This window comes from Epinephelus lanceolatus, chromosome 3 (assembly GCF_041903045.1).
Source record: "Epinephelus lanceolatus isolate andai-2023 chromosome 3, ASM4190304v1, whole genome shotgun sequence".
NCBI classification, from domain to species: Eukaryota; Metazoa; Chordata; class Actinopteri; order Perciformes; family Serranidae; genus Epinephelus; species Epinephelus lanceolatus.
In genome coordinates this window covers 7,961,914-7,976,044 of record NC_135736.1, presented here as the reverse complement: position 1 = coordinate 7,976,044, position 14,131 = coordinate 7,961,914, and the positions used below count along the sequence as shown (strand labels likewise).

The 14,131-nt window shown below is 42.5% G+C and overlaps 1 protein-coding gene across 7 annotated transcripts in view; it reads left to right on the top strand.

Annotated features, from left to right (window-relative positions):
- The first annotated feature begins 690 nt into the window (after positions 1-690).
- The window catches only part of apbb2b (amyloid beta (A4) precursor protein-binding, family B, member 2b), a 67,345-nt gene continuing 53,904 nt past the window's right edge, over positions 691-14,131 (top strand). For 4 of the 7 annotated variants that reach the window (XM_078164243.1, XM_078164240.1, XM_033623781.2 and 1 more), the window contains exon 1: positions 691-819. The gene's annotated coding sequence lies outside the window, so the exon portion shown is untranslated. Of the gene's footprint in view, positions 912-1,194; positions 1,224-14,131 lie in introns of those variants that run through there. The other 3 variants (XM_078164236.1, XM_078164230.1, XM_078164232.1) reach the window with 2 other exon arrangements.

The window sequence follows — 14,131 nt, the reverse complement described above, 5'->3', positions numbered from 1 at the left end:
ATATCATCATCATCATCATCATCATCATCATCACCATTATTGTCGTTATTATCATTATCATCTAGACTATGTTTAAGAATAATTCATTTTCTTGGGAAAAACTTCCCAAAGCATAGAAAACGTTCAAATTTGTGGATGCCTTTCAGTATAATGACCTTCTCTTCAATAAGCTATATTACAGGAGAACTACACCCATTTTCAAACTCTTTTCAAAATCATGGGATATAAAGTCTGGAGCTGCTCCATAGACAGTGAAATGGGAAAGATGTTATAGATGACCCTGAGAGCAGCCAGGAGAATGTTCTGAGTATATGGGTACATTGTCTGTGTCAGAACTGAGATCACTACAATAGAATAAAGATGATTTTGGGTCTAAAAAAAAAAGAAAACAGACATTCTGTGGGTCCACAAAATCAGGCTCCCAGTCATTGTCTGTGGAGCAGCTTCAGACTTTTTCCTCTATGACATCACGAGTGTGAGACTTGAAAGAGAGAGTTACTCACTAAATACTGACTGAACTTTCCTAGGCCATGGAAATAAAGGATTTGAATACTTAATTTAAGTGTGTTTCCCTTTAATACAGTCTTTTGTAGCACCAATATACCAACAGGCTAACATCATGCTGTAGACAGTAAAGGGAGTTTAAAAAAAAAAATCACAGAGGAGCGTTTGCTTCCGGAGCAGCGTCCCCCGGTTCCCCCTGTCGGAGACCAGCGGCATCTGGGAGGGAGGAGAAAAGGAACAAGCCGAGAGAAAACGGAGGGGAGGAGAAAAAAGACAGGAGCGCAGCGAGGAGGACGTGAACACACAGGAGAGGAGGTGAGTGATGTGGTATGCTGAGAATTTTCGCTTGAATACGGAGAGTAGTGGCCGTCCGCAGTTTTCCTCCAGCCTTGAATCAGAGTGGAGACGTGAGTAACTTTCCATATTCTTGGAGGCGACGCAGTGCTTGTTGGCATCTGAGGGGCCCGCTGTGTTGCAAACAAGTCTGGGAGGTGGGGGAGAGGAGGCACCGGGAGGCTGCGGCGGCAGATGGGGGCATTTCGGGGACCCAGCGTGTGTTCCTTTTGAGTTCATTGTGGGAGATGTTGTCGTGGCTGTTATGACCGTTCAGTGGGTTCTCACGGAACGTTACTGTCAGGGAATGCTACCGTTGTTTACGAGCGCGAGCGTTATTGGAACGTTGTCGCGAGCAGCAAGCCATTGAGCACCGCTACTACAAGGTTAGCTAACTACAACTCGACTGCGGTGTTGTTGGGGGTTTTAATTTGGGGAGACGCTTGAATATCATCAACACGACAAAGCTGTGGAGTAACATTTGTGAAACCTCACGACTCTTTAACTTGTGCTGTCTTTATGCAGAGGGCCTGTCAGCAGTAAGTGGTTGGTAAACTGACTAATACTTAACCATTCATGAGTAGTTAACCAACCACTAGACAAAAAGAATAGCGTTTAGTTATGCCTCGCGCCCCTAAACACCTTTATATACAGTAATGAATTAGCTTGGTACTTCTTACTGGGCTTTAAGATGTCAATCCATATCATAATGTGTGCATTTCTACAAATATGAACCTTCCAATGTTACTCCATTACCACCAGTGAGTTAGTGAATCATGTGGGATTGCAACTACTGCCATCCCCCACCCCCCCCCCATCTTTTAATTTGTGTCATTTATTTATTTATTTTTAATCATTTAATGTATCCCACTGTCTAACTAAACCAAACCCAAAGAGACTTTACATTTTTTCCTCAATCAGTGATACTCAATTAACAGCCTGAGGGCCAAATCTGGCCCAGGACAGGGTGCTGGGAGGCCCCCCAACCATTTTGTAACTCACAATGAAAATAAATTCATTCACACTGGAATTTCTTTGTACTTTTATTGTAAATAAGATGCCAGAGTGAAAAAAGCATCAAAATAGAGCTTGTTTATCACAAATGTTGCAGAAACTTTGCAAAGTGGCCCCTGGACAAAGCAAGTTAAGTAAACCTGTCCTAAATGAAGACCCTGCCTAAAACACCCCCATAGACCTATATTTATTATTACTACACTGTTTTGAATACACAAATTGATGGGACTGACAGATCATATGTCACTGAAATAGTCTTATTAAATTGTGTTTGACAATTGTTTGATTGGTTTGATTTTAGTTATATAAAGTAGTTCTACAGATTCCACAAAATCTGACGAGTTACAATGAGAAAATGTTTGGGTCGACTCATGGTTTCAGTACCAGAGGCCTGACAGGTCAGTTGATCTTATCCTTTGGTTCCCATTCAGAGATACTGCAGCTCCTGACTCATGGCTTTATCTTATGTCTTGCCTCGTGTAGGTCTGTGTCTGTGCTGAGCAACACTTAAAGTAATGAAGAGGTTCATTGTGACACAAACAGGCATAAAGGAGGGTATTCTCTTGACTTACACAAATTACATGGAAAAGTCTGGGGCTACAGGCCATGCAAGCCCCCCGAGGATGAGGCTGAGACTTGTGTTGGTGCATGGTGCTGGCTGTATGCAGCTAGGTAATCGTTTCCAGCCTTACTCTGGTACTTTCTGCCAGGCCCTTGAGATAATACGCCTGTTTGTTTTATAAAAAAACATGGAGCCACTTAATGGCTTGTTTATGTTGTGTGATATAAGAAATCTAGATGTGAATAACTTTCTTGTTTTGCTTTCTTGGAGATAGAGACTGCAAAGATTGAGTTATGTTCTGATTGTGCATGGAGAGGCAAAGGAAGAATTACTGTTGACTTAAAGTGCTGATTAACTTTAATAAGGACTGCTGCTGTGTAGTGAGAGTGTAAGAACTTGTGTTTCTGTCGAAAGAGAAGGACGACTGAAGTTGTTGACAATAACATGAATTAGCAGAGGACGTGTCTGCTGTTTTTGGAGTGCACCACTGAGGTTTCTCTCCCTCCCTGTCTCCCTGCCTTTCCCTCCTGGTGACTCTCCTGCATTTGTTTTGCATCACATTTGCACTGACGCATGTGCTTTCTCGTGTGTGCAATTAGGAGGTGTGTTCATAAAGCATACCTGTCAAAAAGCATAGCCTAACAAATTAATTATTTGTTATTCTCACTATTTTAGGCTGCGGTTGTGGTGATTGTATAACTCTGTGGCCTTGGTTTGTTAAAAGTATTAGTGTGAACCACAAGAATGAATGTGTCACTGGCTGTACCACCAGAGTTGAAATGGTGCACTGTCATCCTCTCTCCTTCTCCGTCACCGCCTCCCTCCCTCTCGATCCTTGCAGCCTCCTCGCCCTGCTGGCTTGCTCTTCATCCAGACCTGGCCTCGGTCTGCAGTGTGTGTGTGTGTGTGTGTGTGTGTGTGTGTGTGTGTGTGTGTGTAGAAACATGATGTCATTGCTAATTGCTTAGGGCTCCTGGGCAGTTAAGTTAAGGTTTATATTCTGCCCCTCTCCCCACTTTCTGCTCTTTTTTCACATCATTACTCTTTCCTTCTTTATTTACTCTCCCTCCCTCGGAAGCATTTCTATACCGGAGCTGCTGAGTATGGAAAAAGTGACTTGGACATTTTATGGGCCGAGTTTTGGGCCAAGCACTGCAGACTGTTCTAGTGTGCTTGTGTTTGTTTAGTTTTGGTATTATGAAAGTGCCTCAGTTTCAAGATGGCCCCTCTTCTGCTGAGGTAGCTTCTATCACAGAGGCAAAATAAAGAAAACACACATGCGTTTACCCACGCTGTGTACACAGCACATGGACATGGACAGGAATAGCAATTCAGTAATGTAAGCTGTCACCTTGTGAAGCTGTGAGCATGACAGAAACCCAAAAATACCCAACGATATCTCAGCCTGCCCCGAAGTGCTCTGCAGATTGGATGTAATTATGTTGGCCAGACTTTAAATGTGTGTGTGTGTGGTGCTGGGACTTTCTTGCCTTGCAGCACCAACCTGTTAGTCTGTGTGTGGTCGAGGTCACGCACAACAGCTGATGAGAAAGGATGGTGAAAGTGTGCATGTGCGTACATGCTTGTGTGACTCTGTGTGTGTGTGTGTGTGTGTGTGTGCGTGTGCGTGTAAGTTTATGCGTGGGTGTGTGTGAGCAATCAGATAAAGAGTACGGAGATCCGTTATCACCTCCCTGCTTCCCCTGTGAAACAATACCACTGGTCCGCCCTTGACCAAACTAGTATGTGTGTGTGTGTGCGTGTGTGTGTGTGTGTGTGTGTGTGTGTATGTGTGCATATTTTTGTGTAGAGTCTGACCAGATTGGACAGATGAATGATGAATTAAGGACAGCAGAGAGTAGAGTCATCCCAGGCTGTTAACTTGGCATAATAACCAGACTGCAGTTTGTTTGTGTGTATTTATGTGTGTGTTGCCAATCTTTTTCTCTATCTCACTCTCTTCACTTTCTTTGTCAGCCCCCTATCGATGCCTCTCAATAGGGTTATTGTGCCCACTGTCAGGCAGGCTGCAGTGTGTGTGTGTGTGTGTGTATCTGTGCATTGTTGTTGCAGGGAGCAGACAGCCGTGAGGTGTGTTTGAACAGAGAAGGAGCACAGAGGCCCTGTTCATCCTGTAGGGTGTGAAACTGAATGATAGGGCCCCTTTTCTCTCTTTCCATCTGTCGCTCTGTCTATCTGTCTGTCTCACTCTTTCTCTCCCTTTTTCTGACAGTTTTTTCACCCACATGCCCAATCCTCATCCCCTTCTTTTTACTCATTTTTACATTGTTTTCTTTGTTTGCGCGCGTGTGTGTGCTGCGGTGTAATGTGTCAGCTCCTGGCAGCCCTCACTGATCGGCTGTCTTCTTGCTGTCAGGTCCGCGTTGTGATTGGATCGTCAGTATGCATGTTATTCTGCCTACAAATTACCTGTGGAAGCAGGCGAGGACAGACAAGTTTCCACTTTTAAAGGGAACTACTACACACACACACACACATACACACACACACTTTCTCACTCTTTTGTTTATATGTTTCTGTTTCTAGTGTTGTCTTTTCCACATCGCTGCACATTCACACGTTATACCCCCATCACTCCCAGTTCAGCTGCATAAGGGTTTTCTGCCTCTCCCTTCCTGACCTTCCTCTCTTACGCTCTCTGACTTTCAAACACATCATCGTCACACACTATGAAAGCCCAAATGTGATGAAAAAGACTGTAAAGGCCAGAGCCCCAGGTGCCTCTGTAAATTGGCCTACTACAGCGAGTTCAAGGATTTCTGCTGCGCTGTCTCAAAACAAGGACTGACTAAAAGAGAACTTGGTAGTGTTCTCTTATCTTCCATCCTTGCTGCATTCACCAACAGCACTTAAGTAGATAGACAGATGTTCAACTCTTAGCAGGCAACTGTGCATTATAATGCAGAGGGAATATGCAGGAGCGAGACGCCAATGATTGCGATAGCAAGGTAGCCAAGGGAAATATTTGCAGCAATTGGAAAGCATGCATTATGCTATTTAAAACATCTCACCTGCAATTACTGTAATGCTGTCCAGGATTAGTGACTGGTCGATATAATGTTGTATGCATATTCCACAGCTGGAGGACAAGAATTAGTACTAGAACACATTAGACTGGGTTTGCCTAAACACACATTGTGTTGCATTTCTCACAATTATCTTCAGACTAACTCTTAAGCTATATTTAGGTAGTGTTGCTTTGTAGCTTAAAAAGAGGCTGTAATGCTTTGTTATGTTTACAAGTGCTTCGATTGGCTTTCATTTTGTACTGCTGAGATTTTGTGACAAGCATGTGCTTGCAGTTCACTTTTCAAAAGTTTCATAAGATGTGTGTTTGACATCGGTGTATTTAGCTGTTCACTGGTAATGTTGGTATCAGTCAAAAAGTGTAATCATTAGCAAATCAGACATACAGTATTGAAGTCCTCTGATATGTGACTGATATCTACAGTACAGGCCAAAAGTTTGGACACACCTTCTCATTCAATGCGTTTTCTTTATTTTCATGACTATTTACATTGTAGATTCTCACTGAAGGCATCAAAACTATGAATGAACACATGTGGAGTTATGTACTTAACAAAAAAAGGTGAAATAACTGAAAACATGTTTTATATTCTAGTTTCTTCAAAATAGCCACCCTTTGCTCTGATTACTGCTTTGCACACTCTTGGCATTCTCTCCATGAGCTTCAAGAGGTAGTCACCTGAAATGGTTTTCCAACAGTCTTGAAGGAGTTCCCAGAGGTGTTTAGCACTTGTTGGCCCCTTTGCCTTCACTCTGCGGTCCAGCTCACCCCAAACCATCTCGATTGGGTTCAGGTCCGGTGACTGTGGAGGCCAGGTCATCTGCCGCAGCACTCCATCACTCTCCTTCTTGGTCAAATAGCCCTTACACAGCCTGGAGGTGTGTTTGGGGTCATTGTCCTGTTGAAAAATAAATGATCGTCCAACTAAACGCAAACCAGATGGGATGGCATGTCGCTGCAGGATGCTGTGGTAGCCATGCTGGTTCAGTGTGCCTTCAATTTTGAATAAATCCCCAACAGTGTCACCAGCAAAACACCCCCACACCATCACACCTCCTCCTCCATGCTTCACAGTGGGAACCAGGCATGTGGAATCCATCCGTTCACCTTTTCTGCGTCTCACAAAGACACGGCGGTTGGAACCAAAGATCTCAAATTTGGACTCATCAGACCAAAGCACAGATTTCCACTGGTCTAATGTCCATTCCTTGTGTTTCTTGGCCCAAACAAATCTCTTCTTCTTGTTGCCTCTCCTTAGCAGTGGTTTCCTAGCAGCTATTTGACCATGAAGGCCTGATTGGCGCAGTCTCCTCTTAACAGTTGTTCTAGAGATGGGTCTGCTGCTAGAACTCTGTGTGGCATTCATCTGGTCTCTGATCTGAGCTGCTGTTAACTTGCGATTTCTGAGGCTGGTGACTCGGATGAACTTATCCTCAGAAGCAGAGGTGACTCTTGGTCTTCCTTTCCTGGGTCGGTCCTCATGTGTGCCAGTTTCGTTGTAGCGCTTGATGGTTTTTGCGACTCCACTTGGGGACACATTTAAAGTTTTTGCAATTTTCCGGACTGACTGACCTTCATTTCTTAAAGTAATGATGGCCACTCGTTTTTCTTTAGTTAGCTGATTGGTTCTTGCCATAATATGAATTTTAACAGTTGTCCAATAGGGCTGTCGGCTGTGTATTAACCTGACTTCTGCACAACACAACTGATGGTCCCAACCCCATTGATAAAGCAAGAAATTCCACTAATTAACCCTGATAAGGCACACCTGTGAAGTGGAAACCATTTCAGGTGACTACCTCTTGAAGCTCATGGAGAGAATGCCAAGAGTGTGCAAAGCAGTAATCAGAGCAAAGGGTGTCTGTTTTGAAGAAACTAGAATATAAAACATGTTTTCAGTTATTTCACCTTTTTTTGTTAAGTACATAACTCCACATGTGTTCATTCATAGTTTTGATGCCTTCAGTGAGAATCTACAATGTAAATAGTCATGAAAATAAAAAAAACGCATTGAATGAGAAGGTGTGTCCAAACTTTTGGCCTGTACTGTACATTTATACATTTCAGACATAATGCTTATTGGCAAATAACTGATACAATAAATTGCAATATGGTGTCTTGCAGTACATTATCAATACCCTGGCACTAATGCAGATTGCACCTTCCTTTATTGAATACATTTAAAGTCTGGAGCTTTCTGCCAGGGCAGCCTTTCTTTCACTTTGTGGCTGTTTTACATTTGAATGGTCGTACATGCATACATGTTGTAATGTATGTGTTAGAAAGAATGTGTTAAAATGCATATCTACATATTTGTTTAAACTCAGTTGTGTAAAACTGAATGCATTTTAAATAGCAGTTGATGAATTCAGTAGGGCTGTACCCAAATATTCGGATATTGGAATATTCGTTTCTATGGGTAGGTATTCCTTCTGAAAATTTGGTATTTGATATTTGTTTTTTGTTAAAAAAAAAATAAAAAATTTAACATATCTTTTTGGTGCTAAATGTAGTCTTTTTGTTGTTAGTAAATGTAGGTTATCAATAAAAATCAAAACTTTTAAATTGCATTGTTAAAAATGTGAAAATATAATTGCCTACCAACGGAGCTTGTGTGCACTGCACGCTTGAGCGCATCTGTCTGAGGCTGTGGATCAATGCCAAGTTTTACCACTTTATCACTATTCCCTCTAACTTGTAGCTGTTTTTTCGTCATCTTTTGAATTTAATATGAATTATGGAACCGTTTTTGTCAATGTTTGTTTCCCCCGTTTTGTACAATAAATTTTTGTTTAAAGTTTCAACAAGTTTCTTTTGGAGTGCGTGACACAAGTGTGTTTTGAAAACGACCGCGGACTGTCACCTGCTCAACGCATCGGTACCTTCGGATGCCATGACAGTAATAGCCAATAATGTCAAAATATCATTTACAGACCGATTTAACAGACGATCACTGCTGCCCGACCCGCAGGTCCATTTGCGGGTCCCGCGGGTTACGGGTCGACCCTTGCATCACTACTCAGCTCAGTCTATAAAGGCTGTACACAACAGTAAGGCTATAGACATTATATTCTATTCAGGCCGGCAGAACCAGCAGCGCATCGGCTCTACAGTGCACGGCACTGCTGATTAACCATTTTATTGCAGCACAGAGTGTCTGCCAGCAACCATTTACTTGCAGAGGCTTCCTAAAACTTGTTTCAGCGGTTCCGATTTAATCAGAAGACAAATTAAACAGGATGACTAGCCAATGTGAAAATCAAAAGAAAGCATAGAATAATTTACTGAAGGAGACTGTTGTGCCATCACATTTTTTTGTGGTTTGAGAGCAAAGATCTGGTCGCTGCTGTGCAAAACTCTGCAATACAATTAGGTCCGAAAAAACCCCGGATGTCTTCAGAATTATATTTTAGTGCCCTGTTTGGCTGCAATATGAAAATTTGTGAACAGGAAGTGGGCACCATACTGTTCCCTGTATTGTGAAAACAGAGGCTGAAAAAACTGAGATCAAACAGTTAAACTAAGCAGCGCTGATTAAATATAAACTAAGACTTTGTTTCACCTCAAATGTTTTCAGAAACATGTTTTTGTTTACTGTTTAACTGTAATACAAGATCATTTGTTACCACGCTGCTGCCATAACATTTCCTTAGTCAAAACAGGCAAGCTCGCATTATTTCACTCACCATCAGGAGTGTTAATTGGCCCATTGTAACGCAGTACATTGTGGTAGTTGTAGGTTTTCTACTTCTTGAGCAAAAGCAAATGCCACAGCCCCCTTTCTCTGTTTTCTCTGGTCAAATAGCATCAGTTTCAAAAGTGTTTAAAGCAGCTTTGCGGAACTTTTCGTTTTTGTTGATTATAGCGCCCCTTTGGTCGAAGCGGTATGACATCCACAGCCAGGTGTCGTAAAATTCCGACTGCAACCGGCAATTACCGCATGCATTTGTTTTGGAGAGCAAGAGGATTAACTAACGTCAGGTCAGTCCAAGTAATTAGTGGAAACAGCAAAATTACTCAGTAAATTCTCCTGTCGTGTTTCTGTTCTGTTCTGATCTAATCTGTTGTGTATTTTGAGCTACTAAGGCTACTGTAGTAGTGTGAGCCTCAAGTTATTCTGGATAATGTAGTAACCGTTGTTGTGCTACTGGAAACAATGAGAAGCAGCCGTGTACGTTCGGTCTAAGGAGAAATAAACAGTTAACAAGTCATCTGCTGAGTCCGCATTATTATGTGAAAAGAATACTCCGACGATTTGGGAGTTATGCCCTTTCTCTATCATTTTCATATTGAGACAACATGATGGATATCTTTTTTGTCTCTGTACGTCCAGTGGCTGGATCTCAGCGGTTAGCGTGGCACTTATAGGGGGTCAGTACATCTTGCGCGGAAATATACACCGGTGAGCAACAGCTGCAGCTGGCTCTGGGACAGGTACGCTAGGTCACTCGGTAAAAGCAAACAAAGAGACGACACGGACGATATTACTCACCCAACTGAAAGCTGTTCATCAGCTCCTGCAGCCCTGAGGCGTTTTTTCCAGTTCATCTTAGGAACATGAAAAAAAAGTTTCAATCACGCCAGGATTAGTGATTGCTGGAAAGTTTTCACTCCTTGTGATGCACTCTCTGCGGCACTTTTCCTCCTGATGATGATGATGATATATCTCTAGCCTCCCCAACGATGGTAGCACCGAATCCCATTCTGTGCAGCAAAATGGGAGCGGAGGATTCAGCCTCTCTTCTCGCCCGCTCAGCATCCAACACATGGAGTTTCTCATCTGTGTACTCCAGCTCAAACAGGTATGGCTCTGGATCTGTGTCCGCTACAAGAAACTTCATAATCGCGTTCAAAGTCGTCCATTGCAGCTACTACAATCCGGAGAAATCGCTAGGCTAAATAAACAGCTGAGTTTTGTTTACAAGCTACATCTGTGCCTGCTCACCGGTGTATCCCTCCGCGGATCACAGTGCAGGACGTACTGACCCCCTATAAGCGCAATGCTAACCACTGAGACCCAGCCACTGGACGTACAGACACAAAAAAGATATCGATCATGTTGTCTCAGTATGAAAATGATAGAGAAAGGGCATAACTCCCAAATCGTCGGCGTATTCTTTTATGTGAAGATACACAGTGAAGACATAACATAATCCTAACACAGCAAAGCTGTTACCTGCAGCCTTCGCTTGCAGAGCTAACGCTACGTTAGGTCAGTTAGGAAACATGCTAACATGCTAACATGCTAACGTTACATACAAATTAGTAGTAAAGTAAGACCTGTTCATAAATGTTCTGGTGTAGCTCTGAATTTCTTATAAACTGAGGACAACTGCCTGCTGTATATTGGTGTTCTGGGTCACAGTCACAGATAATTTTACATGATGCTCCTTCATCATCCGCCATGACATCAAAAGTACAACCAAGTCCTCATAGATACATCTCTGGTAAAACTGTTAGGTGTTATGTGTTCAGCAATGCCCGTTGCGTACTGCTTACTCTAAGAACACTGTAAACACGGCTCCTTCTGTGGTTTAATCGCTGCGGGCGAGCAGAATCACTTCCGCCTCGGGTGCCGTATTCTGGTTTGCTTCTGCTGTGTGTCCGACCCGAGTGAGGCTACGCTAAATAGCCATATAGAGAAAGGCTTTTTTGTCGCTGTTGGGTTCAAATAAATATGCGGATCTTCAAGGGGGTGGGGGGGTGGGGGGGGGGGGGGGGGGGGGGGGGGGGGGGGGGTGATACGAACTAGGGGCAGTTTTACTAATGGTAAAAAGTTCTGCACAGCTGCTTTAACTATTAGCTGATTGACAGAAAATTAATAATTGATTTGTTGCCTCAATCAATTGTTAAGACATTTTTTAGAAAACTTTTCTCTTTTTGATATCATTCTAAAATAGAAATATTTGGGTTTTGAACTGTTGGTCAGACAAAATAAGCAAGTTGTAGATATAATCCTGGGCTGTAAATGCTGATGGCTGTTTGTTTCCCAATATTTTGATATAATGTTCATTAAATGATAGATTGATTAATCAAGAAAAAAAAAGCCAGCTTAATTGACAGTGAAAGTAATCGTTAGTTGCAGCCCTACATAGTCTCAAGCACTGACTTAATTTTTCCTGGCATGGTAAAACTGACCACCCAGCAGAGGTGGTAAACCACCCAGATCCTGACACATCTCATCTTGTGATCAATTTAGTTAGCAGAGATGGTCTTTTTTTTCTGGTGAGGTAGCCCTCCTCCTCTATAAAACACTGCAGCAAGCCTTGCTCACTAAGCTTTTACAGACTAACAACTCCCCCCTTCACCCTTCTGTTGCAACAGTTAACCTCCACAGGCCGCAGTGTGTGAATTATATGGAAGTCATTCCTGTGTGATGAATGCACAGGATGACAGGTGATAGGAATGTTGAATCATGATCTCAGTCATTGTGGTGATTTGGGTTCCTGACCAGAAACGTTCTTGCGTTTACATCATATCCTGTGGTGGGAGTAATAATAAGTTAACAGCTGTGGTGAGTATGTGATGCAGTGATTCATACTGCAATGACATAAAAAAGTTTTATTAGTTTTGTAGACTAGAATTGAAATTAATTAAACAGTGTAACTTTGATAAACCACACAGTGCTGGAATTTGCCTCTTGGCTTTGCACTAACTTGGCAACACAAGTGGAGAGGCAGTCTTGGCCCCTGTGTGTGTTTGCTCCAAACATTGGCGGTGCAGTGCTGGTCCACCAGCCGTGGTCAGCTAGCTGTATCATCCTCGTCCAAAACCAATGCCCTGTCATAGAAGAATGCTTCGCTAATGTTGGGAAACAACAACGATAACTTCCATTGGTTGGGAGGGAGAGAGACAGAGGGAGAAAGAGACGGCCATTGTATGGGAGAAAGAGACGACGAGAGCAAGGGAGGGGATGATTTAAAGTATTGGAGAGGGAGCGATCATTGCAGTGGTGTCTGTGGTTCCTTTGGCAGACACGGGACATTCCTATTCTGATGAGTCACTCTCCCTCTCTGATACGTTCTCTTTCCTCACGTCTCTTCTTACGCTGGTACCCTTCTCCCCTCCCCTCTCATTTTCAGAGTGTCTCTTGTCTTCCTCTCTTTGACATAATCATATGGCCAATAAGTCAAAACTTCCAGCCAATCAGATCAGACTTGGCTGTTATATCGATGCAATCTTGTGACATTATCATGGAACAGCTTGCCACAGGCTTTTTTAATGAAATATGAGATAACAAGGCCATGTTGAACTCACAGACACACACACACAACACAGTCTGAGTAAGGGCTGTGTCGCTTGTGTCTAGACTTCCTTGTCCTCTCGGATGTCCTGTCACATCTCAGCTATATATAGGATCCTCAGTCTCTTCACTGCCTCTGCCCTCGCCTTGGATCTGACAGGCCTTTTGTGCAAGCGCTTGTCTGTCTGTCTGCCTGTCTGTGTGTTTTCACTGAGAAAGGGAGAAGGGTTTTTAATAAACATGGCTAGCCTCCATCGCTACTGAAAAAGACAAAAAAGAAATGTAACACTTGCAATCAAGCAGAAGAAAGGCAAAAGAGTGTTAGGAAAGCTGTGATGAAAGAAACAGTAAGAGATTGCAGTCTAATTGTAATAATAGTAAACATATACCAAAATATGGATAGCAAGTGAAAAGATATTTGGGTATTCAGTGCATTCAGCGTGTGATGGGGTGAACGATTTGCAATTTGAAGGAGCAGCTTTCATACGCCAGAATCACTATTTTGAATGCAGCTTATATTCCTGACAGTGCCTTACCAAGCTGTAAGATGTTAAAGCTTTGTTTGGAAACCATTACCTAAATGACACATGTTTCCAGAGAATTTATTCAGCTGTAGCCAATTAGTGGTACGTCAGTGAGCTGATGAAATTACAAAACGCAACTCTCGGCTGTTGTCTGTTGTCTGTGCTCCGTGCATGCATGTGCTTTTTGTATTTGTTTACACACACACATCACTCTGTATGATTTTGATGTTTGAAAGGATGGAGAGTGAACTGTGTCTTTGTGAAGTTTAACAGGTCAACACAATGACAAATCGTATGCTAGATAACACTGAAGAAGATTGCATAACATAATTTGGAGACAAGTTGCTAGCAGCTAGCTGGTTAATAATTGAGTTTAAACAACTGGGAGCTGGTGGATGTTGAATTGCAATAGGAACTTTCCAGATAAGCTTGGAGCACTTTATATTTTTTAAAAGCTGATCCCATTGAAAGCTCTGAATTGTCTCCTGCAGGATTCTGTGAAGCAACTTGTCTGACAAGTCTTTGAAGCTAATGTTAACTCAAGCAGCTAAAGTGAATAACAGTGTCATTCAGTGTTGTCATTTAGAAGTCAAAAACTTTAAATCATTGAATTTGACCTACCAGAAGTTTAAAGGAGCTGTATGCAATATTCAGAGCATATGTATGACTCAGAGCCTGTGCTGGGATTGTCTGCACATGACTCTTAACATGGTGGTGGTTAGGACATCGGCTATCAGCTCACGATGCTAACAGCACAAACAGTGCTGATAACAGCAACAGTGCTGACAGACTCTTTTTCCCACAATACTGCCACAATGAAGACCCTTACTTATGCCAGTTCTGCTTTTTTTTTTGTTTTGTTTTTTTTATACAAAGAAATACACAACATCAGCAGCATAGTG